A 25,601-nucleotide genomic window follows, 5' to 3' on the forward strand; every position below is an offset into this window, starting at 1 on the left:
AAGGTACAATATCCGTTTCAGTACTCAATTCCAAGTAGGTCCCATTCACTGGAAAAAAAAAAAGTGAAAATCTTTTCGTACTATTCTGGCAAACTGTTAGAATGTCTCGCCTTTTCTGTGGGATTGTTTAATTAGGGATTAAAGAATCCATTTTTCTGTTCGTGAGATGAATGTTGCATATCAATAAAATTGGCTGCGAATAAACTTGTCTTATTAATCTATTGAACTTTCTTGTGTTTTTTGCACATCTCCCATGAAAACAAAAAGAAATCTGGTTAATAGGTCTGAACCATTAATCTAAAGCAATGTTCATTAGATTAAAGGAGGCACTTGCATAAAATTATGGGAATCGAAACCCATTCCTTTTGTTTTTTTTCTGGAGGCAAACGAATTATACTAACTGAGCAAAATCACTGCCAATATGGAGAGGGTAAATGTGTTGCAATTCCTACGACTGAAACTCGTACAAGGCTGTTAACGCGAACTCGTTTGTTATCTAGATCTTTGGGTAACTCATGCGGAGCTACGTGAGTTGTATCGCGCTCGGCATGGTGCACTCGTTCACGCCAGTGCCGTATATTAATATACGGCAGTGGTTCACGCCTACGTCCATGGCCCTACAGACTGTGTTGCAGCAAGGAGGTGGGAAGAGCACCTCCCTGGTTGCATGCAGCTGGTTGCTATCTCGTTGTGTGGCTACGATAGTAGTAGTTCAACATCCGAAGCATGCATTACGGTCGATATTGCTCTACATGCATTGGCGTGCGAGAGAAGCACTGTTCAGCATTATGCTCTCGTCATGAGGCGGGCGTGCGAACGTCATGGCTCATGCATTACAGTATGTAGCCTATAACCTAGGTGGGGATGCAGCTGGTCTGATGCGACGAGACTACGAACAGTGGATGCGCGCGAATACACCGCCTATGATCCAGTTGTTAGTCGTTGTTTTCTTATTTTTTTTTTTTAATCGGTGGCAGTCTTCTTACACGGAAAAAAAAACTGCCACCGATCGTGGCGCCTAGCGGACGCGGTAGATGCGTCCACTGTTCGTAGTCTCGCTGCATCAGATGTATCGCTTGGCAAAGACAATTACCTCGCTGCATCATACGTTTAGCTGAACAGCAAATTACAAAGACAATAACTGCATTCTCCGCCTAGATTATAGGCTATGCAATAATCCATCATGCTGAAATCAATATCGCCACATTTCTTTTTGTTTGTTTTTTTTTTGTTCCTACATCTTTTCTTGGGAGAATTTCAGGGGGGATATTTGTACAGGCCATCCCCCCTCCTTCAAAAGTGTGGGGGGGGGATATATCTCCCCCACCCCCCACCCCCGGGATTCACGCCCATGCCTGTATCTGCCAGTCCTCTCAATCTTCATTGCCTGGGTCATCCTTGAAGGAGAGAACAATTCACACTAATCCTGTTGCCTATTGTCGAGACACAATGGCCACTACCACTGGAGGACCCAGCACAAGACAATCTGCAGCTGTGACATGCCAGGTAGTGAAAGAGCTTGTGAAGAATGACGAGTTCAGCTCACTCCTGAAATCCATTGTACGCGAGGCCATGGGAGAAAAAATGGGAGAACTGATGAAAACAGTCCAGGTTGTTCAGGGTGAGGTGCTGGACCTGCAACGGAAACTTCACACGAAAGAGAAAGAGATCGATGCATTGAATAAAACTGTGTCAACACTCCAATAGTGAACTGCAAAAAGTCAGCAATAGTGTCAATGACCTCGAGCAGTACTCTCGACGTTCTTGCATTCGAATCTTCGGTGTGGAGGAGAGGCCTGGCGAAGACACTGAGGCCACCGCAGCAGACATCATCCGTGACCGGCTTGGTATCACCTTGACGCCAGGATATGTAGATCGCTGCCACCGCACTGGAAAATCACCAAAGTCAACGACAACACCAAACGCCCGAGAACAAACAAGACACCCTCGGTCAATCATCATGAAGCTATCGGCCTACAAAAAGGGACGTGAAATACTTGTGAACAGGAGGACGCTGAAGGGATCTGGAATTTCCATTGTGGAGGATCTGACAGTCAAAAACCAAGCACTCCTGGCAAAAACTCGAGAGAACAGAAAGGTTCTGGCAGCAAGGTCAGTAGATGGCAAGGTCATCGCCCTTCTGCCTGCCAGTGGTGGAAAAACTGTGAAAAAGATGATACGAAGTGAAGATGACCTCATTCTATAGATTTAATCTGCCAATACTCTTGTTATACTTCCTCAGAGAGCTTATTGTTTGTATATGTTTTGGGCTACTTCCATGATTTAAGCCTCATTTTCTTTTACAGATTGTATTGTTTTTATTCTTTTCTAGTATTGGTTTATAACTTCGATCAGTGAATGTGTGTGTGTGTGTCTTCATTGCAGTACTTCTTCTACTCAGTCATGGCTGTGTTTCAGAAATTTTAGGGCAATTCCGTATGGGAAGGGCGAAAACAGCAAAATTCAAAGTTAAGTAAATGCTCAGAAATTTAAGTTTCCCGTACAGACGGATTGTTGTATTTACGGAAACAAAAAACCCTTTTCCAATAACTTTCCTCGTTTTTGTTGTACACACTTTTAAAGTTGGAAGACTATTTATTGTATTTATCTAAAATTTTACAATATCAAATGAAAATTTAAAATGAAACAACTAAAATATCTCTCTGCTTCATCCATACTTCCACATCTTTCTTCCTATGCTTCAACAATCACATTTAATGAAGCATTCAGTCACTCTCATTATGATATTTTGTTGAGAAATTTTCAAAATCTACTGACAAATTGACGTAATTCCGTTACCATAAAATTGAAAAAAGTTTTCTCCTGAACAAACTAATCAATGATTTTTTCTACCCTTGTAATTTTTTTCTCTACATGTGACTCCCTGAAAACTCACAAAACATTTTGTGAAATATCTCCTTCAGTTCTTCTGTAATTGTGGTAACGGAATTACATGGTAACGGAATTACACGCACATCTAACATGGAAGAGAATGACATAACTTACCTTTGTGCCAATATGTATGTGAACTATTCATGAAATAGCTTCAGGGCATTATTATTGAGCTTAACAGTGTTAGTGATAGGCAGTAAAGGAGTGAAAGTTGAAATAAACATGTATGGAATGATACACTGACATGACTCAGTATAGCTGGATGCCTCTGACAGTGAGTCCTGACATCAGGGTACACGCTTGACAAGACTTCTTATGCTGAAGGTCTCCTCCCTTCTTTCACCCTTTCTCATGTACAAGAACTATATGGAGACTGTGCTAACTGATAACTTTATAAGGTTTGCTACAGATACTCATTCTCAAATGTTTAAAAATCATACTGAATTCTGAGATATCAATGTATATTTTCTTGCTAAAAAGTCTCATGGTTTCATACAAAATCTAAGTATAGTGATGAGGGACTATTGAATGGGTGTGATGCAGCATAAAATGAACAAAGGTTAGAAAGAAGAGGAAGGACATAAAATTTCTTTAAAAGGAAAAGAGAGCACTGCTACTGACAGAGAGAAATGAACAGGATAATTTTTGTGAGGAAAGATCAAGAATTTAAGAGAAAGATCATACACAATGTGATAAAAGTCATTATTTGACATGGGATGCCCACTGAATGTGACTCTTTCTGTATCCTAAAGGCTTTATTATCACCAAGTGGATAGTCTGACCTTTTAATGAACATGTCCTGTTTTCATCCTCAAGTCCTTTATCTTTAATGGTAAGTGTATTACTATGACCTTTTTTTCATCTGTTTCTTAGATCTTTCCTCCACAGAGACATGTATTTTGATTTTCATGCCCATTTGATACAGAGTATCTGCTACCCTTTGAAATTTGTTCTTTAATCCTTTCTTTTTAAAAGGAATAAAGACAAAAACAACATTTGTGATGAACATTTACCCAGTTAGTAATTGTGATACAGCTCTAAAATATGACATTTAGGCCTATCCGAACTTTCCCGTCCTAAAAAGGTTTTAGATATTAAAGTCAATGGGCTTCTTTCCACTGTTACTCTTCATGTTACCATTTGCTGTACAATCCAGTTTCCTTTCATACAAGTTCCATTACAGTTTATTTTATCATTTGCTTTTAGGCAGTCAAAATGCAACTTACTGCAAGAGAGAAGATGCACACTTCTTGTGAGTAAATATACATGTATGGCAACACTCAGGATGAGAAAATAGACAAATTCAAAGAAGAAAGACAGAGACAGGAAACTTGTAGGAAATTTATAGGCCAAGTCATGATTACAGTCAATGATCAAATAACTGTCGTGTTTCTGAAGACGTCATTTGGAAATTTTGTGTGGTCAGAAGTAAATACTAACATTATTCACAGGTTGATTAATCTGACTCTAACACAGTGGGTTTGATAAAAGAGGCCCTCATACCTTTCTATGAATTAACAGAATTTAGTGGACTCACTCTAATGGTTCAAAAAGTTGTAGTTTGTTAAAGTTATTTTGCTGTATTCTATTTCATTTTAGTTTAGTTCATTTTATTTGGGTGGGCCTAAGTAGGACTTACACTGTAAGGAAATTATCAAATTATGCACTACATTATATACCAGGGGGCAACTTCAGCTATTAGTAAAATGTCACAAGTTTTTAGAGATTTATATAAGCCACAACATATAAATAATAATGATTGAGCACTGGTGCAGTACCATTTACATCATATAAGAAAATTTTCTTTTCATTTTATGATTGAATTGTAATTTGTTATATTTGTCATTGAACCACAACTGCATCTTTCACTTAACAAATTAAAAGTTTCAAGCATCCTTTGTGTTTATCCTTAATATTAAACATTGTGCTCAATGATGGGGCTGCACACTGTGCTCTTGCACTGTAAATTGGCACTTTATGATTTAGATTTAAATTTAGTGTCAATCCGGACAATTTTTTATTATTCACTTGTGCATGTGCACATCATATTTATGTACAATACTTGTAAGTAATTCACACATATTATCAATTATTGGCATATTTAGGAAGAAGAAAACAGAGAAATCTGTCTTGCATGATATCAACAAAAGAAATACAAGAAAATTTAGTATTGTTGACTAGATTTATAAAATTGTACTTGTGTAGGGCTATTCTAGCGTAATTCCGTTACCATGTGTCTTAGATGTCATTTAGCTGCAGAGTGTGAAATTCTTTACTTGAAAGTAGACAAATTTTGATGGATGTGGTACTTACAAGTTACGAGATCTTGATTGACATAGTTACAACTTAAAATCACAGTCGTTAGCATGAAAATTTTATGTTTTTTGACAATAAAAACTCATTTGGCACATATATACTTATAGCAGTTCAAGGTCAAAGGCTAGAGAGTACTTATTTAGTGGTTATATTATAGCTAAAGGCATAAACAATCTTTATCAAGACATTTCAGAATATATGAGTACCAAGAATGTGTATTTTTTCCAGTGTATTTCAGAAGGCGTAATTCCGTTACCATTTGTGTAATTCCGTTACCACTGACTTTACAGGGAAAAAGCCTGCTGCTGGAAAAATGTGATGAAATATTTGAAAAACAATACAAATAAATCGAAGTCGACACAATCAAAGATGAAATCAGACAACAACCTATAGTGTATGTGTTATAGATTTCAGAGAAACAACTCCCAAAGTTAGAGTTGAAGTTGTGACTCAATTTTCTGGTAATTCCGTTACCATCGCACATAGACCTCCTTTGTAACCAACCAAGTGAGAACATTTAACAAATTTGTATTTGGGGTGACAGTGTGAGTACCTCTGCATCTTTTAAATGTATCAAGAGAAGGCAAAGTAATCAATCCAGTATACAGGGTGAAAGAATATGAGCCAAAATTCTCTGATTTGTAATTCCGTTACCGCGGAATTGCCCTTTACCATTTAATCACATAATGTGATGACAACGAATTCAAATTTACCCTATATCAGTATTTTCATTTGTCAAAAAAAACATAGATATATCAAAATTGTATTCACTTGTGATAAACCCTTTTGAAATAAATTCTGTGAATTTTGATAATGAAACATTGTATGATACAGATATTAAAGATGACAATCAAATGATAACAAGGCCTAAATGTCAATATATGTTTGATGATGATTTCCGTTCCTGATTTTCTCATGAACAATCAGATTTCTCTGTTTTTCACTTAAACGTGAGAAGTCTCCCTAAAAAACTTTGATCAGTTTAATATGATGCTTTTATCACTTGATTATAGTTTTAGAGTTATAACTCTCTCTGAGATTTGGTTTAACTCTTTATGTGCCATGGTGAAAACCCCCTGTGTGCCACGTTATTCCGAGACACGAAGGTAGTCATGCTTTGAGAAAGAATTCTGTTTTTCTAATTTCTGTTAAGACGGGCATAATAGTAGGGAAAGTTAGAGAGGAATGCCAAACTTTGTTTCGATATACATTTTATGACGAATCTATTTTCAATTTCTCTTTCGAATGACCAGTTGCTATATTACTGTAAAGGCATGACTTTTGCACATAAAACCGTGACAGAAGCTTAGAATGTACGAGCAAATCTAGTTGGGAACACCGCTCGATAGTCAATCACCACATAGAATGCAAGCCGTATGTGAGAGGAACAAAAGCACGAAAAACGCTTTCATTGTGCTGCGGGATTAGCAGTGATTAGCGATTTATCGATCAGTTTTGGCGGCTTTGTTTGTTGAGCAGAATATGCGAAGTTGGCACGCCGTCGACTGAGCCGGACGTGCGAACGTGGCACATAAAGAGTTAATGAAAATACAAATTTCAAATTTTATAATATTGAAAATTATTCTTTGTCTTATATGTTTAGAACTCAGAAGGCTGGCGGTGGAGTTGCTATGTACATCCGGAATGAATATCATCATACAGTACGCAAAGATTTATCATGTATTACAACAGAATATGAAATGCTTTTCATTGAAATAGTCATAGAGAAAAAGTCTAATTGTAGCATGCATTTACAGACCACCAAATACTGATATACCTTTTCCTGATAAAATGTATAATGTAATGGAAAAATTGGAATTTGAAAAGAAAGATATTTACTTCACAGGAGATTTCAATATCGATTTATTGAAATGTGGCGTACATAATAAAACACAATATTTTTTTGGGATATGATGTATTCATTCAATTTATACCCTTTGATTACAAAACCAACTCCTGTATCTACCAAACATGCTTCTTTGATTGATAATATTTGTACGAATGTTTTATTGAATGATCAGTTCGAGACTGGTATCATCTATAAGGATCTTTCTGATCATTTTCCAGTTTTTTTTGTATATTTAAAAGAAAATTCGTGGTTGTGGTAGACAAAGGAAAGAAATATATCCGGAAAAGATGAATAAAAAATGAAAATATATCATTATTCAAACAAAAACTGATCGTACAAATATTTGCAATCAGAATGGTGTAAATGAAAGTTATGATTTTTTCTTTGAAATGTTTTCCTCCATATATAGCAGTTGTTTTCCACTGCGATCTACTCCTTTTAATTCAAATAGTTTACGTTGTAGAAAGCCTTGGATTACGAAGGTATATTGAAATCTATACATCATAGAAATAAGCTGTACAAACTGAGTTCGAAGAATGCAAGAGTTACATATCACGAGAATCATACGAATTATGGAAATAGACTTACAAATACTATACGATATTCAAAATATAGATATTATACTGATAAATTTTCTTCCTTAAAATGTGATATGAAGAAAACATGGCAATGTATAAATGATATACTTGGAAGGAAGAAAGAAATCTCACTACCTAAATGTATGTATAATGATAATGTGAAGTTTTCATCGAGACAAGATATTGTACAACAGTTGAATTCTTATTTTGTTAATGTTGGGGCAAAACTCTCATCATCAGTACCGAACTCTTCACGTGATTTCACTGATTATTTTTCGTGTCAAAATAGTAACTCTTTCTTCTGTACATCAGTATCTACTCATGAAATAGTAGATATATCTGCATCTATTCAAAGTTCAAAGGCAAGCGGTCCTGATGATATCTCGCCAAGAATTGTAAAAGAATGCATTCACTGTTTTGTTGAACCTCTTTGTTATATTCATAATTTATCTGTGCAGTCTGGTGTTGTCCCTGATAATCTCAAAATAGCCAAAATTGTTCCGTTATTCAAGAAGGATAATTCAGAATGCATTGAAAATTATAGACCGCTTGCAATTCTTTCTATTTTTGCTAAAGTTTTGGAAAGACTTATATACAATCGTCTCTCTAAGTTTTTAACCAAAAATAATGTATAGGCCTAGATACCTGAACAATTCGGATTTCGAAAATATTTCTCTACATGTTCTAGCGTAATGTCCTTCACAGATTATATTTTGCAGAAAATTGATGATGTTAATTATTTTTGTTGAGTATTTATGGATTTGTCAAAAGTATTTGACACCATCGACCACAAGATTCTAATAAAGAATTTGTAATTATATGGAGTGAGAGGTGTACAATTACAATGGTTTGAAGATTATTTGTCCAATAGAAAACAGTATGTGATGGTCGATGGTGTCAGATCCTCTTATCTCTCTGTAAATATTGGTGTACCACAAGGTTCTGTTTTGGGTCCTTTGCTTTTTGTTATTTATGTTAATGATATAGTAAATTGTTCTTGTGTTTTTGAGTTTTCACTCTTTGCTGATGACACAGTAGTTATGTCTTCACACAAGAATATTGCTTTATTGATAAGGACAGTGAATACGCAACTTCAGTTATTAAATGAATAGTTTAAGAGTAACAAATTATTTTTGAATTATCAAAAAAAGATTTTTATGGAAGTTATTTTCCATTCTATAAATAAAAGAGTAGTGTTGAATAGTGGTACTTTAATGATAGATAGCAATATTATTGAAAGAACTGATTCAATTTCTTTTCATGGTATACTTTTCAATGAATCCCTTAGTTGGAAACTTCACATATCCAATGTTTCTTCAAAGATCTCACGGACAGGTGGGATTTTATCAGAACTCAAACATTTTTTTTTTTTTTACCAAGAAAAATATCATAATTTATAACTCTTTAGTATTGCAACATGTGAATTACTGTAATAAAATTTGGGGCAAAACATAATAATGCACATATTAATAAACTTGTTCTTCTTCAAAAACGAACAATACGTTTAATAAATAATGCCCCATATTGTAGCCCCAGCATATCTTTGTTTACTAAATTATAGATTTTGCCATTGCATGAACTTGTCAGATTGAATATCCTTATCTTTATGTTTAAATACGTATCCGGGCACTTACCCCCTGGAAAACTACCCTCCGGGATAACTACCACCCGGATAATTACCGCCCAGGTCTATTCCCCCCCTAGGGCAACTACCCCCCGGACAACTACCCTCCTAGGGCAATCACCCTCCAGGGCAATTACCCCTAGGACAACTACCACCCGGTCAGCTACCCTCCTAGGGCAACTACCCCCAAGGGCAATTACCCCTAGGACATCTACCCCCCGGATAACTACCCCCGGGTAACTATCCCCTGGATAACTACCCCCGGATAACTACCCCCAGACAACTACCCCCCCCCCCCCCCGGATAACTACCCCCTGGATAACTACCCCCCGGATAACTACCCCCTGGGTAACTACCCCCTCGGATAACTACCCCCAGGATAACTACCACCCGGATAACTACCCCCAGGATAACTACCCCTAGGATAACTAACACCCGGTTAATTACCCCCTGGATAACTACCCCCAAGATAACTACCACCCGGATTACTACCCCCGATACCCCCCCCATAACCATACCCCCGAACCCCCCCCCCCCCCCCCACCCCGCCCCCTCCGGGTACTTACCCACTAGACAACCTTCCCTCCCCAAAAGCTACCACCCGTTGTAATTTTTCCATAAGTTCATAACACCATATCAGAAGACTAAGCTCATGTACATTAATGCATCTTTCTCTTACACTGTCATCATTGACTCTTTTGGCTTGTCATTTTCTACCTTATAACACATAAGACGATAAACATAAAAAAATTAGAGTTGATTTCAATGCAATTCATATTCCCTTAACATTAGCGAGGGACCCTTCGATATAAAGCCATAATTTCTGATAGGATCCGGGCACGGTTTTATGAAAGATATTAGTCCTGACAAGCTGTCAGTCCCACACATTTACCAATCGTTGTAGGTCGATCCAAGCAGGTCCATGGTAACAAGTCAGTGACTAGAGCTTTTCAATCAAGCAGAATCCATGGTTTTATTGAAATTATTAGAGACTAACAAGATGTCATAACTGGCAAATTTTATCAAACGGTGCCCTAATCTGTCATAAGAGTATAATTACAGCTTATTTCACATTCAAGTAGAATTGTGCTAGTTTTCAAATTAAATGTTCTCGATACTAAGGGGAAATCCAGTTCAAATATAAGTTAGTCTGATTAGAAAGAGTAAAATATTACGAGTTTAACGGGTATTTTGTGTGTTTTTTTTTTTACAAAACACCCCTACTTGCTAACGAAGTCTTTTGTCCTGCATCCTCTTTTTGAATAGATCTAGAAAGTTGTAGTTGACAAAATCCTTTTTACATTAGGGCTGCCCTGTTTTATCCAAGCCATCTCAAGACTATTTTTTTTCACTAAAACTTGAATCCTTCTTGGAATAACGTGCTCTTTAATATTTCGTTAGGGGTTTCTAGTTATCTCATCCAAAGATGTTAAAAACCCGAAGTTAGGTCTCGACCAAAATCAGACGATATGAAAAAATGTTTTTTTTTTTTTTTCAATTCAAATAGCAAACGTTGTTCGAAAATAACAATGAGAGACGTTATTTTCTGGGGGAGAGTTATTGTATTAAAGAGGAGTTATTCTTTGGAGCCTAATTTTAACAAGGAGTAATTGTCAAGGGAGGTAACGCTCTGTGGTGATTATACAGTTAAACTCGCCTAAGTCGACATCGCATATGTCGAATAATCGCGCAAGTCGATGATTTTAAAAAGTCCCGATTTTTCCCCATTGACTTACGTGTATTAATTCACTCACAAATCGAATTTTGAAAGTCGAATACTCGCCTAAGTCGATGAAATTTCAAGAACACTTTCACGGAAAAACCATTAAATTCACTGTGCCTAAGTCGAATAAGATTTCATTGTGCAATAAATCACTGCCAAAATCACGAGACGCCAGTTTTTGTTTACATAATTACTAGCCCGACCAGACAGATGACAAAAAAAAAAAATGATCTTAAGTACCAAAATTCAAAGCGATCGCATGCGATTGTTGAACTCTCTTCGTGTTTGGAGGTCAATTCAATTCAATTCAATTCAATAGTTTATTCATTTCCATCATCACAAAGAAAAGAAAAGAAAAAGTTGACATAATCCAAAGTAATCCAAAGGTCCGCTGGTACAGCCCTGTCGCGCTAGCGCTACGTACGTACAGCGACTGGGCTGTGTATAGTTGTGCGTACAGCGACTGGGCTGTGTATAGTCTGTGTATGTTTGCAGTCTGCGCTGTGCAGTGGATGGATGAAACTGCCGAGTTTTCAAAGCGGAAAGTAGGGGGAAAGTTACGGGCACGGGTAAATCAGAAGAACGCCTCTACACGCATTTCAAGCCACGGTATGGTAAACTGGAATCAATCACTGCTCAAATATCGTTCATATTCACTTCCCCAAGGTTTAAGAAGGGTGTAATGTAATCGGACCTGTGCCAATACTAATGCACTGTCCATGCAAAGTTAGCCGCGGCCCTGCCGAGCGACCCGTGCTGCGGCACACCTCTCCAGCTCTCGGCTCCATAGTAGACAACATACATGTACATTTATACATAATGTACGTGTGGTGTAGACTTACGCACAAGTAAAAAATCGCCTAAGTCGATGTATTTTGCTCAGTCCCGAGAAGATCGACTTATGCGAGTTTAACTGTACGAAGGAGGTGACAATCTCTTCCCACATCCCTGATATACTAGTTGTGAATGCCCAATGATGCAGCAGGGCAATTCCGAATGAGCGTTAACGGTGTAGCAGTAAAATAGCTACAAAATTGATGAAACAATGCAAAGAAAGCAAATTAAGAGAGAGACGAAGTACACAAATAAAGATACAGTGCACTCCCGTTACAACGAACACGGTTATAACGAAATTTCGTTATAACGAAGCAAAACTTCTGGTCCCAAAATTATCGCCACTAAAGTCTATGGTACAAATTTCGCTTATAACGAAGACGGTTATAACGAAATTTTCGTTATCACGAAGTCTTTTCTGCGCGCCACTGACAAAGAAAAACCAAAAAAATGTGCTCCGTTATAACGAAATGCGGATCGCATTCGAAAATGCGTAGCGGAACAAGCATATTTATAACGTCTCTGCATGAGCGAACGCTTCACATCATTGTATGTTCACTCCGTGTATTACGCACAGTTTCCGAGGGAAACTTGCGTTATTGTAATACAATAATCTGAATTCAGATAAGGTTTGTTTTATTGTTCCGAAGTCCTTTAATACAACTAAATGTCCGTTAGTTCGGAAATGAAATAGGGTTAAGTTATTAAGTACATTTTGGCGTTATTCACCTGATAAAAAAAAAAAAAAAAACAAACATGTTGGTGTGCGCCTTCCTAGGTAGCCCCACAACTTTTGAGTTCTGTATTTGTTTGGGATTGTGTTTGATTTTGTGCAGCGTTGTTATATTCTGTTTGCAAGTGATGATTCATGGTGTTTTTGTGCTTCAACTGGGCAAATTTGAAGGGAAGTTATCAAGTTGTTCCCTTGTATTTTTAAGATTTGGAAATCACTTGGCTAATACTGGAAGGAAACCACCATAACCTGCACTCTTGCATCCCATGTACAGTACCAATGTCTACAGCACTACAGACTGCAATCTTTTGTGAGAGGATTAGTATCTTTCGCTGCAAGAATGGCGGGGATCAAACTGTGGTCTTTGTGCTTTTTAGTGACTATAGTCACGGTATCTTTGACCCGTGGACTTGAATGCTACTATCCTATTGATGCCAATGAATGGAGGAGAACTGCATGCATTGAGAGTACATCCAGAGGCTCCCGTGTAAAACTCTATGGACAGCCATTCCCATACTACAGCAACTCTACAGCATGTTTTCATCTAGCCATCCAGTTGTCTGGGGACGTCCAACTAAATCCAGGCCCATCAAGCGACGAGCGTCACAACGATCTTCAGAACCACCGCGACATGGAATTGCCCTCCCACAGTCAGGCGAACATAAGGTATGATGTTCCCACACTTCATCGTCTGAACATCAAACGCCAGCAGTCGAAGCTATCACAGGATTTATGGCACAGGATCTGTGAGCTGGGTATCGGACGTAGAAGACGTACTCATTGTGGTCGACGAGCCACCAAGACTCACTATGAGATGCCTACTACCATCAGGGGTCACCGCTCTTCAGACCAGAATGAAGAGAAAACTGTTTGTAATCACCTTCAAGGCAATGACGACAACAATGAAATCACTGAACATTTGACTGATTTTACTTTCTCTGTTAACATACACTGTAGGGGATTGAAATTAGCACATGTAAACATTTGCAGTTTGTTTCCAAAATGTGACCATATCAGGGAAAAATTTGTGAATAATCCCTTTGATGTTTTGTCTTGCTCTGAAACCCATTTGGATAACACTATCAACGATGCAGAAATACAATTTGAAGGATTTTCAGTTGAAAGAAGGGACCGGAACCGTCGCGGAGGCGGTGTGGCAGTCTACGTTTCCAATGCGATAGCATACAAATGGAAATATGATTTTGAGCACCCTGATATTGAATGTTTGTGGATAGAACTGAAAACCACCAACATGAAACCCATTCTGATTGGAATATATTATCGTCCTCCTAAATCAGACACACGATATCATGAATGTATGGTTGATAGCATAGCCCAGGCCACGCATACCGGTCTCGAGAGTGTTATATACTTGGTAATTTCAATTATGATATGTTGACGATGACAGAATCTCGGATAGTTAAACAGTTATGTAATCAATATAATTTGCATCAGGTGATTGAGCAAGCGACTAGAGTAACTGAGAACTCTTCTACACTTATTGATCTTGTTTTAACTAACAGACCTGCAAATGTGTGTGAAAAAAAAAATGTTGTATCGCACGGGTTGAGTGACCACAAGCTCATATGTAAGCATTATAGACTAAAATTACCTCCCAGGATTGTCCATACATGGGCTTTCAAGCGTTTGAATGTAGACGCTTTTTGCAAGGCACTCTTAGATGCCCGTATGGATACGATTGTTAAACAGGGGGATTTGGAAGAAGGATGGAAAGTATTGAGAAACACTTTTACTGAGATCTGTGATACCCATGCTCCTTTTATTTCGTTAAGAGTAAGAGGGTTAAAGACACCATGGGTTACCCCGGAGTTCATTAATTTGTCACGTGAAAGAGATTATCTTCGTGCGAGGGCTGAGCGAACAAATGACTCTTTAGCATGGAGACATTTCAGAAGTTGTCGAAATCATGTGAATAATCTGAGGACCACACTAAAAAAGGAGTATTGCCAATACCAAATTGTGTCAAACAAAAATAATCCTACCTAACTATGGAAAGTGTTAAAGAGTCTTTCTCCTACTTCAACGTACAGTGTACCGTCCAGTATAAGTCGAAATGGTTGCTGCGAGACAGATCCATTGAACGTGGCTGATACATTACCCAGCTTACCCAGCTTACCCAGTCTTTTTAATGTGTCAGCTTTGTAATCAATTTTTTAGTCAAATTTTCGTTTTGAGCCCATGAAATCAACGATTATCAATACTTGGATTATCATATTTTATCATGATACCTATTTGACTGCCTCATCTCTCGTGATTGCCTGGATTTTTCTGGATTACTTATTGTTGCATACCTCTGGAGGCTACACATCTTCTACGTAGTCCCATCTATAGAAAGGCATAAACCATCGAGTGTTTGGACTTCGTCAAATTATGCACTGTGTTTGGATTTTTGGATCGTCTACGCCTGAATCTACATGACTTTTAGCCTCCAACTGAACCTGGTACGTTTTTAAACTTACTCCAAAGCTGCTTCAGTTGTCGTATTCTTGTCATTTGATGGCTAAATCCAAGCCTAAAACCAAATTAAAGACAAACTCATGTCATGGATGTTCCGGCTCGGCGGATTTCTCGTGCAAATTACCCAAATACATTACAGTTCGAAGTATCAATAATACTCTCTTTCACTTGCTCAAATGCAATATTGGAGATGCAGCTCTTGATGATATGCAAGTTGACTATCTTACTTGTGAATTGCATTCTATTTACCCGAATTTGAACATTGATATTGCTCGACATTACTGCATTCTAGCAGTGGAAAATGGCCGCCGTGAGAGAGCGAAACAAGCTCCAATGTCCACTACTTTGCATAACAATAGTGAATCACACATTGACATTCATGATGAACTGAAGTCCCAGAACCCAATCTGTGTTGACAATAGCTGCCAGACGGATCCTATTGTGGCTTTTCATTGTACATGTAGTAACACTCCTGGCAGTCACTGCGCAGATGCTCCTGTTGCTGGGGACGCGGATTCCTATTCTAGTGATGATGAGAGAAGTCAAATTCCTGTTGCACCTGGAGACTTGCATACAACGTCCAAATCCCCAGTAAACACAAACTTGACTATTGATAGGAAGTTTGATGAACTAACCACTGAATTGAATGTTTTACGTGATCAAGTAAATGAGCTGGTTAACTGCAAAAACCGTGATTTGAATAGAGAAGCTTGTCCTCCTCATCAACCTTCCCCATGTAAGTCCACGGAAAGCAGATCTACCCCAACTATTGATCACGGAAATTCAAGTACCCCTGTTCAGCATGATTCAAATAAAACAAATTTGTTGCAACTGATTGACAAATTGCCCTACATCGACGTAAATAAGCACTGAATTGATCAGTGTTTTAGTAGTAGCCATGATAAGAAATCATGGGCGTACATACTCGAGCAGGATTCGAACCTACGACCTCCTGATCACCGGACAGGCGTCATCTCCACTAGACCACCGAGCTTTCGCCCGACAGCAAGTGTTGGTTCTAATCCTTATAGCATGCAGCGGGTACTGCTTTGTTATTCAAATTCATGAACATTCTTCCGTCGAGATGTTTTCATTGCAACTGATTGACAAATTGCCCTACATCGACGTAAATAAGCACTGAATTGATCAGTGTTTTAGTAGTAGCCATGATAAAAAATCATGGGCGTACATACTCGAGCAGGATTCGAACCTACGACCTCCTGATCACCGGACAGGCGTCATCTCCACTAGACCACCGAGCTTTCGCCCGACAGCAAGTGTTGGTTCTAATCCTTATAGCATGCAGCGGGTACTGCTTTGTTATTCAAATTCATGAACATTCTTCCGTCGAGATGTTTTCATTGCAACTGATTGACAAATTGCCCTACATCGACGTAAATAAGCACTGAATTGATCAGTGTTTTAGTAGTAGCCATGATAAAAAATCATGGGCGTACATACTCGAGCAGGATTCGAACCTACGACCTCCTGATCACCGGACAGGCGTCATCTCCACTAGACCACCGAGCTTTCGCCCGACAGCAAGTGTTGGTTCTAATCCTTATAGCATGCAGCGGGTAATCAGTTGCAATGAAAACATCGCCAAAAAACACTGTTTATCGGCGATAAACAGTGTTTATCGAGCGATAAACAGTGTTTATCGGCATTAATGGTGAAACGGCGCGCCATAACCGTCACCCCCATTCACAAAGGAGGGGATAAGGACAGTGTAAATAACTCCTATTTCAATTATTCCAACAATAATGAAGGTGCTGGAGAAAGCTGTTCACACTCAGTTGCATGATTATCTGGCTGACCTCGACCTGTTAACACCACAACAATCAGGCTTTAGGAAAGGGTACTCAACAAATACAGTTTTAACCCTAACTAGGCGGGGGGGGGGGGCCTCCGAGGCCCCCCTCGACATTCCGCGCGATGTATCGCAATCGCAAAAAGCTATCACCGCGACGTTTCATGACTTTTTTCTTTCGAGTCTCCCGCATCTTTTGACACCAAATTTGCAACGCCCGGGCTCGCGGTTCTGAAGTTACCCATAAATATGTACATGCATGTCAGACCAAAAATTGCTCAAAAACGTGAATTCGTGTACAATTTCAATGCAAACTCTGCTTACAGGCAAATTTCATAAAAGCATGATTATTTTGGTATTTCATTGATTAAAATCAATGAATAACATATTTTCTTGTTCGGAGAGATGTCGCGGACAAATCTCATAGAAAAAACAATGAAAAACATAAAGTAAAAAAACAAAGAAATACATAAGAAATTCAAAAAACAATAAAATACAAAGTACTGCTTTGTTATTCAAATTCATGAATCAGATTAGAACCAACACTTGCTTTCGGGCGAAAGCTCGGTGGTCTAGTGGAGATGACGCCTGTCCGGTGATCAGGAGGTCGTAGGTTCGAATCCTGCTCGAGTATGTACGCCCATGATTTTTTATCATGGCTACTACTAAAACACTGATCAATACAGTGCTTATTTACGTCGATGTAGGGCAATTTGTCAATCAGTTGCAATGAAAACATCTCGACGGGAGAAATTCATGAATTTGAATAACAAAGCAGTACCCGCTGCATGCTATGAGGATTAGAACCAACACTTGCTTTCGGGCGAAAGCTCGGTGGTCTAGTGGAGATGACGCCTGTCCGGTGATCAGGAGGTCGTAGGTTCGAATCCTGCTCGAGTATGTACGCCCATGATTTTTTATCATGGCTACTACTAAAACACTGATCAATACAGTGCTTATTTACGTCGATGTAGGGCAATTTGTCAATCAGTTGCAATGAAAACATCTCGACGGGAGAAATTCATGAATTTGAATAACAAAGCAGTACCCGCTGCATGCTATAAGGATTAGAACCAACACTTGCTTTCGGGCGAAAGCTCGGTGGTCTAGTGGAGATGACGCCTGTCCGGTGATCAGGAGGTCGTAGGTTCGAATCCTGCTCGAGTATGTACGCCCATGGTTTTTTTTTTTTTTATCATGGCTACTACTAAAACACTGATCAATTCAGTGCTTATTTACGTCGATGTAGGGCAATTTGTCAATCAGTTGCAAAGAATAGTTTTGCAGACAAACACTCGAACCTCAACGAATGAAATGTTCACACGTCTAAAAGGATAGATATGGAGAAGAGATGGAAATTTCACAAAGGAAAACTTATGTTTGACATTCTGAATGTTTCTGCCCCTGTATATCTGCAGAGTATGTTTTCAGCTGCCATGAGTGTACATCGATACGGTACGAGAAACGCTCAAAGTAGAGGTTTAGTTGTACCCAAAGTAAAAACTGAAAGTGGCAGAAAGGCATTTTCTTTTGATGGTGCAATACTTTGGAATAGTTTTCCTAGTGAAGTGAGAAATGCTCAAACAAAGCAAATATTTTGTACTCAGTTTCTGAAAAGTCAGCTATATTAAGATGCTGTATTGGTGATTATCATATACATGATTACATTTGATAATTTATTTTTTTTTCGCAAGCAATATTGTTGTGGTAATGACTTGAAGTTATATACACACGTGTTTTCTATGGTATGTACAAGTTTGTAGGAATGCAGACCCACCTTTGGTAGTTGTCGGTGAGTATATGTGCTGTGGTGACAGGTTTTGTTTTGTTTTTCTTTTCTTTTCTTTTCTTTTCTTTTCTCTTCTTTTCTCCCTTTTTTTTCCTTTCTCTGTTTTGAAGGTCATTCAAATTGCCAGTGGATGAGATAGGCTTTCTGGTTAACTGTTGCACAATGTGTTGCCATGGTACCATGGTAACAGCGTTTTCACTGACAAACACAGAAATTACTGAGATATCTATTTTTCTCAGATTTTTGGCATTAGACAAGAGATATGATATACAGCTGTATATGTAAATGCCACTGGGCAGTGTATTCATATTCTTATTTTATGTTGAGTAACATATTATTATGTTCATAAGTTTGCTATTAGTAAGAATATAATAAGTGTACTTATTTGTGAATCTAATTCTCAGTGGGCTTCCAGACTTCTTCCTCTTCTTTTTTATTTTTTCCCCTTTTGTATTTATGATCCGTCAATTGATCTTCCATTGTTGTTATTATTACAGAGGGGCCCACATTCTACAAGCTCTGTCTTTTTAGTGGGTCTCTCCATTTTTCGCACTTTAAGCAAAGTTATACATGTACTTCATTTCGATCACTTCTGCTTCTTTTTTACTACAATGTATAATTACGATAAGGTTCTCTATTGTTGTACATTCTTTTTGATACATAATGTTCTGTTTACCTTATTCTCTGTTGTCAAAAGAAGTGTGACTTATATGTTTTGTCGAAAAATGAAATAAACTTTGAATTGAATTGAATTGAGTTGAATAAGATGGTTGCTGGCTGGGTTCATTTCTTCCGCTTTGGGTAGGGGTATTTATCACTCTCAGTGCACAGTTTTAATTTTTGATGAAATTTATGGTTAATTGTTTGGTTATGATAGTTACGTAGGCCCACCATGTTATTATTGCTTGTTTGACTAGTAAGCGTGTAATTGTCAGTGTATAGTTATTGTGTGACTGTATGTAGGGACTCGGTGGAAGAATTGTACTTGTCCACATACAGTGTGTTGTATTTGATGTATGTCTCTGTCTTGTCAACTGTAATGTTTTGTGGCGAAAAATGCGATAGAACACCTTTAAAATATGCGGCTCATGCCCTTAATTTCTGAACGTGTGTAAAAAATTCCATAGAGTTTGCCCCCGTGCATTTCCAATGGAGAAATTGTATAGAAGGTTTTGGAACACCCTATAGTTTTATGATACACCCTGTGCAGAAACCAAGGTTAACGATGTCCAGAGTAGGGAAAAAGGCCAGAAGCCCTAGGGAAAAGGGCCCGGAAAATATTAAGCCATAGAAGTAGGGTTGTATAGTATTCTTGCGGTCGGCTACACGTCACTTCCGGTTGACTGGAGTGAAAACAAACAGCTTGCAAAACGAGCCTGCATAATGCGCATACTGCATGCTGTACATGTGCACGCGTATAATTTAGTGCAACTCTACGCAGACATTGGGACTGTTTTCCATTATTCATTTTGTCATTTGTGCCATCATTCATGAGATACATGCATCATGTCTTGCCAGCAATATTCTAAAAATCTGGATCCTGTCGATCGATCGGTACAGGTATTTTGCCAAGTTGAAGGCAGTAGGACTGGACCTGTGCCCGTATGAAATCGCGGCAGGACTCTGGATCAACGACCCGACAAAATGGCCAGATGTGCAGTAGAACCTCTTTGAGTAGGCCCTACCCCGATAGTACGCATACTTAGTACCTCACAGAAACTTCAGGTAGGTCTATAGGCCTAACGTATCGTAGTATTAGGTTTATTAGGGTAGGGCCTAATTTAGGGTAGGCCTAGGGCCTAATCCTGCCGCCCGCACAGCTACAGTAGGACAGCTTGCGCTAGCGCTATGCTTGCGGGGCGACCCGGCAGAAAACACGTACAGCGTTACCACTCCAGGCTCACGCGACTACTTAGTATACGACTATGGTTTGTTTTCACTCCACCGCTATCCATGACCCCGTGACACGCAAAATACCCGGATGTCCGACCATGAGAATTTCAATACATTTTGATACATGATGGGTTAATAAGACAGGATTAGTCACGTGACTCTGGCTCGAGAGGGTATAAATATCGCGAGCTCACTGCAGAAGTTTTCAGTTGGGTTGGGGGTAAGTGCGGGTCCACAGCACTCTCTCCTTTTTGGTAATAAACTATAGAATTAATGGGGAACCACGCAGAGCTTGGCAGAGAAAACCATCGGTTGTAACAGCAGGAAACACAATATAGCATTGCTGCACTGAACCGTATTTCGGACTGTCGTTTCCACACCAGCCTCCTTCTTGCAACTGGTAGTCTTTGGTACTAGACCCTGTGAATGGGTTGCTGTATGGTTGATTGGGAGAATGCCTGGTTTCTTATGCGCCTAGTGAATCCTAATGCCCGTTTATAGACGTGGAGTATGACTGTGTGCGAGCTATCTGAATAAGGTGCTGGTCAAATGATGTGCTGCTACACATAGTACACATTATACATGTAGACACAATAATTAAGGCTCTTGGACCGCTCACTGGCTACGCTACAGTTTGTTTGTGCAGGGCCCCCAGTAAGAACAGTACTTGCCTACTGATGGGGCTACCCTGTTGAAAAAAAAAGACTGAATAAATAAATAAATAAAATAAATAAATTATTCCAAAGGTTCGTTAATCCGATGATGAAATATGGTTCTTATTACGACGGTTCGTTAGTCCTAAAATGATAGGAATTCAAAACGTTCGTTAATCGGAACAATTACAAAAAGTATCGTTAATCCATGGTGGACAAAAGTGAGTACACTAACAAAAATTAAGAATTGCAATCCTTATAGTCGTCTTAAGATACATAAATCTTCAAAATAACTAACCTTTCTCATTTTTTTTTTTCATTAACAAACCTTCTTCGGAATAACGAACCGTATTTCATTTTCGGATGAAAAAGCCTTCGGAACAACGGACTTTCTGAATAGTGAACCGTTCTCATTTTTTGATTTACAAACCGTCAGAATGACGAACCACATTTCATCTTCAGATCAACGAACCTTCGGAAAATGAACAATATATTATTTTAATCTAAACCATGAACTTTCGGAATAATGATTCTTCGGAAATGCGAACCTTCGGAATAAGGAGCCTTCGGAGTAACGAACTTTAGTAGGAAACGTCCTTTGGAATATCGAACTGTTACCAAATCCTACACCGTCATTTTCTACACATGTGTGACAACACAAACAACTTTATGCTCTCTTTAAAATGTAATATTTAAACGAAATTAAAAAGGTACCCTCCCATTTCACATAGTTTCCAGCGTATGATGAGGATTCAACAAACAATTTTTTTTTTATGCGTGGTTTCCTTCTTTTCGTTATGCATTGCATATTATATTTGTTCGGTTATAACGAAATTTCGTTAAAACGAAAAAAAAAAACAAAAAACAAAAAAACAAACATGCCGGTCCTGAGCATTTAGTTATAACGGGAGTGCAATGTACATGAACACACACGAGATAAATCTCTTGTAATGAGAGAACAGGGGCGTCACCAGCTTTTTTTCAAGGGGGTGCGTTTTGACCCTAATGTAACGAGATTTTTTGGACAGAAATTTGGAATATAGGAAGCTCTCAATCCCTATATATTTACTGTTTTTTGAGGGAAACCAAGCGGGGAAAGGGCACCGGCGTAGCTAGGATTTCATCTTGGGGAGGGGGGAGGTGTTAGTATGCGAGGGAGCAAGGGGGGGGGAGGGGAGGGTGTGGAAGTGCCTGTTGTTTCCCCCCCCCCCCTCCTCCTCCCACGGTGAGAACTTTTTGCATTTCGATGTTGTAAATGGTGCAATTTGATGCAGGCTTTTTGCATGTTTTTATATTGACTTGAAACAGTCCCACTATTTTACGGTAGCAGTATATTTTGATGTAGATTATTATTGAACAATTGCCTATAAAATTGTATCATTCAAATAAACTTCCTGTTTTAATATATACACTTAATATCATGAACGCGGCCAAGCAAGAGCGAGAGGAGTGAGCGAGGGGGAGGACTTAAGAGTGAGTGTCCCCCTCTCTCTGTGAGCACTTTTTGCATTTTGATGTTGTAAATGGTGCAATTTGATGCAGGTTTTTGCTTGTTTTATGGACTTGAAACAGTCCCACTTGTTTAAGGTATCATAATTATACATTTTGAAGTACTCTGTTACTGAACAATTTGCCTATAAATGGTATAATTCAAATAAACTTCAAGTAATAATTCTTACACTGATGTCATGAACGCGACCGACCCCAAGCAAGCGGAACGAGCAAGGAGGGGGGGGGTGGGAGGGGGTTGTCCTCCTATAAACGGATTATGAAATGACGGGGTGAACCGACAAACTGGCAGCAATATCGGGAGAATGGCATAACGAATACACGCGAGCAAGCGGAGCGAGCGAGCTTGATAATTTTACAATTTACAGTCAAAAAAAACTGCCGTTCTTAGCCATATTTCTTCGCTTTGGAAATATAGGGGGCGCACCTGGCGCAACTGCCGGCTAAATTACTGGCAGCAACATCAGGAGAAAGGCATAACAATTAAATGCAAGCGAGCGGAGCGAGAGAGCTTGAAAATTTTGACATTTTACAGTAAAAAAAAAATGCCGTTTGTAGCTTTATTTTTATTATTTTTATTTTTTTTGCTTTTGAATTTAAGGGGGCGCATCGGGCGCAACTGTTGGCAATTACTGGCAGCAATATCAGGAGAGCATAACGATTGCATGCGAGCGAGCTTGAAAATTTTACATTTAACAGTCCAAAAACTGCTGTTCTTAGCCATATTTTTTCGCTTTGGAAATTAAGGGGGGTGGGGGGCGCACCGGGCGGAACTGCTGGCATCAATTACTGGCAGCAAGATCAGGAGAATTGCATAACGATTAAATGCGAGCGAGCGAAGAGAGCGAGCTTGAAAATTTTGACATTTCACAGTAAAAAAGAACTGCCGTTTGTAGCTATATTTTTTCGCTTTGGAATTAAAGGGGGGTGCACCGGGCGCAACTGATTACAATTACTGGCGGTAACATCAGGAGAGTTGCATAAAGATTAAATGCGAGCGAGGTTGAAAATTTTGCATTTTTACAGTCCCAAAAGTGAAAACTGCCGTTTGAAGCTATACCTTTTTTGCTTTCGAAATCAAGGGGGGGGGGGGGGCGCACCGGGCGCAACTGCTGGCAATTACTGGCAGCAATAACAGGAGAATTTAAAAGCGAACGAGCTTGAAAATTGTGACATTTCACAGTCCCAAAACTGCCGTTTGTAGCCATATTATTATTATTATTTTTTTTTTTTACATGAAAGGGGGGGGGGGGGGGCGCACCGGGCAGAACTGCCGGCAATTGCTGGCAGCAACTTCAGGAGAATGGCATTACGACTAAATGCCATCGAGTGGAGCGAGCGAGCTTGAAAATTTTGACATTTTACAGTCCAAAAACTGCCGTTTGTAGCTACACTTTTTCGCTTTGGAAATTAAGGGAGGGGGGACGCCCGGTGCCCCCTCCCCCTAGATCCGCCACTGGTAGTCAAGGGTGTCGGTTTATGTTCATGACTGGGGGAGATATGACCAGCGAGGTTGCGTCGAAGTGACCAAGCGGGGGAAGGATGTCCAAAATCTGCACTTTAGGGCATCCCCTAATTGTGCGTGTTTGTTTGTGTGTGTGTATTATATACATGGAAAAGTTAGGAATTAGCACAGGTCAAGTGTTTTTACTGGCAATGCAAGACATTTTTATATAGACTAGTATGTAAAGCAACACTGCAAACTCAATGATCTAGCTTTGATATAACGAAGCGTAAGGTACAGAGGTGTACTAACTCAACATTGTAGCGACTCTTTTTGCCGTTGGATTTTCCGAGTACACTGCGCACATCCTGCTTATATGCAGAATGCCAACCAGGAATCACGCTCAATCACAATCTTTTGTCGGCTCCGGGCTTTTTGAACAATGTTTCACACTATACTAGTATACCTATTTAATTATGGTTAAAAGAAATCATAGACAAATATCTTATTTCTTGATCACCCTTTCATTCAAAAGCAGTTTACTAACCCATGAATAAAGTCTTTTTTTTCACCAGCGGATGGGGGGGGGGGACACCCCCCCCCCCCCCGTGGCCGCCCCCCCCCCCCCCCCCCCCCCCTCCGTAGTTACGCCACTGCTTTTGGGTGAAATAATTGGACAGATTTCTGACAAAAAAGCAAGAAAATCTTTTCATCGCGGTAATTATGATTATGTGGGGTGGGGCAAATGGTGCGCTTGCCTTCCAATATGGGGGCAACATTTTTGTTTTCTTTCAAAAGCAAGAAAATCTTCTCATTTTGGGAATTATGGGGGGGGGGGGGGGCAAAATTATAATATGCCTGCCCCCCCCAATATATTTATGGGGGCACTGTATAGAATACTAGTAGATATGTATAAAATCAGTAGGCCTACTGCCAGAACCAGGCTTGCGAATTGTTTTTGCCCACAATTTTTTTTTTTTTTTGTCCCTGGTGCAAAAAAAAAAATAAATAAAAGATACAAAAAGAATAATTATTTATCGTCCGGAGTTGAGGTCGCTCGCAGACTGAAGTTTTTTTTTGTTTTTTTTTGGGGGGGGTGGGGGGTCTGAAGGGGGGTGCGTTCGCACCCAACGCACCCCCCCCCCCGTGACGCCCATGAAGAAAGAGGATAGGTGAGTGATGAATGACAGGAATACACTACCTTCACGGTACATGGACAGAGAAAAGCGAGAGGGAAGAGGAAGATGATGGGTCAAATTTAGGGCACATGAGGCATGAAATATAAGCTCCTCAAAATAGAGAAGTGTAACATGGAGTTGTGGTAAACGATAGACGATTATGGTTTAAAAAAAAATTGCAAAAAGTATAACTCATTCTGAAGTGTAACATTTCTTCAAAATGTCTTTAGTTCAATTGTAAAGGCATTCAAACTTAAAACTTCTTTTGTACTGCTATCAAGAGAAATCCGAAATTTCG

General features: G+C 39.2%; 1 pseudogene; it reads right to left on the bottom strand.

The window, feature by feature from the left end:
* Positions 1 to 1,542: 1,542 nt before the first annotated feature.
* The window catches only part of LOC140236091 (uncharacterized), a 39,252-nt pseudogene continuing 15,193 nt past the window's right edge, over positions 1,543 to 25,601 (bottom strand).

Source organism: Diadema setosum, chromosome 12, assembly GCF_964275005.1.
Source record: "Diadema setosum chromosome 12, eeDiaSeto1, whole genome shotgun sequence".
Lineage (NCBI taxonomy): Eukaryota > Metazoa > Echinodermata > Echinoidea > Diadematoida > Diadematidae > Diadema > Diadema setosum.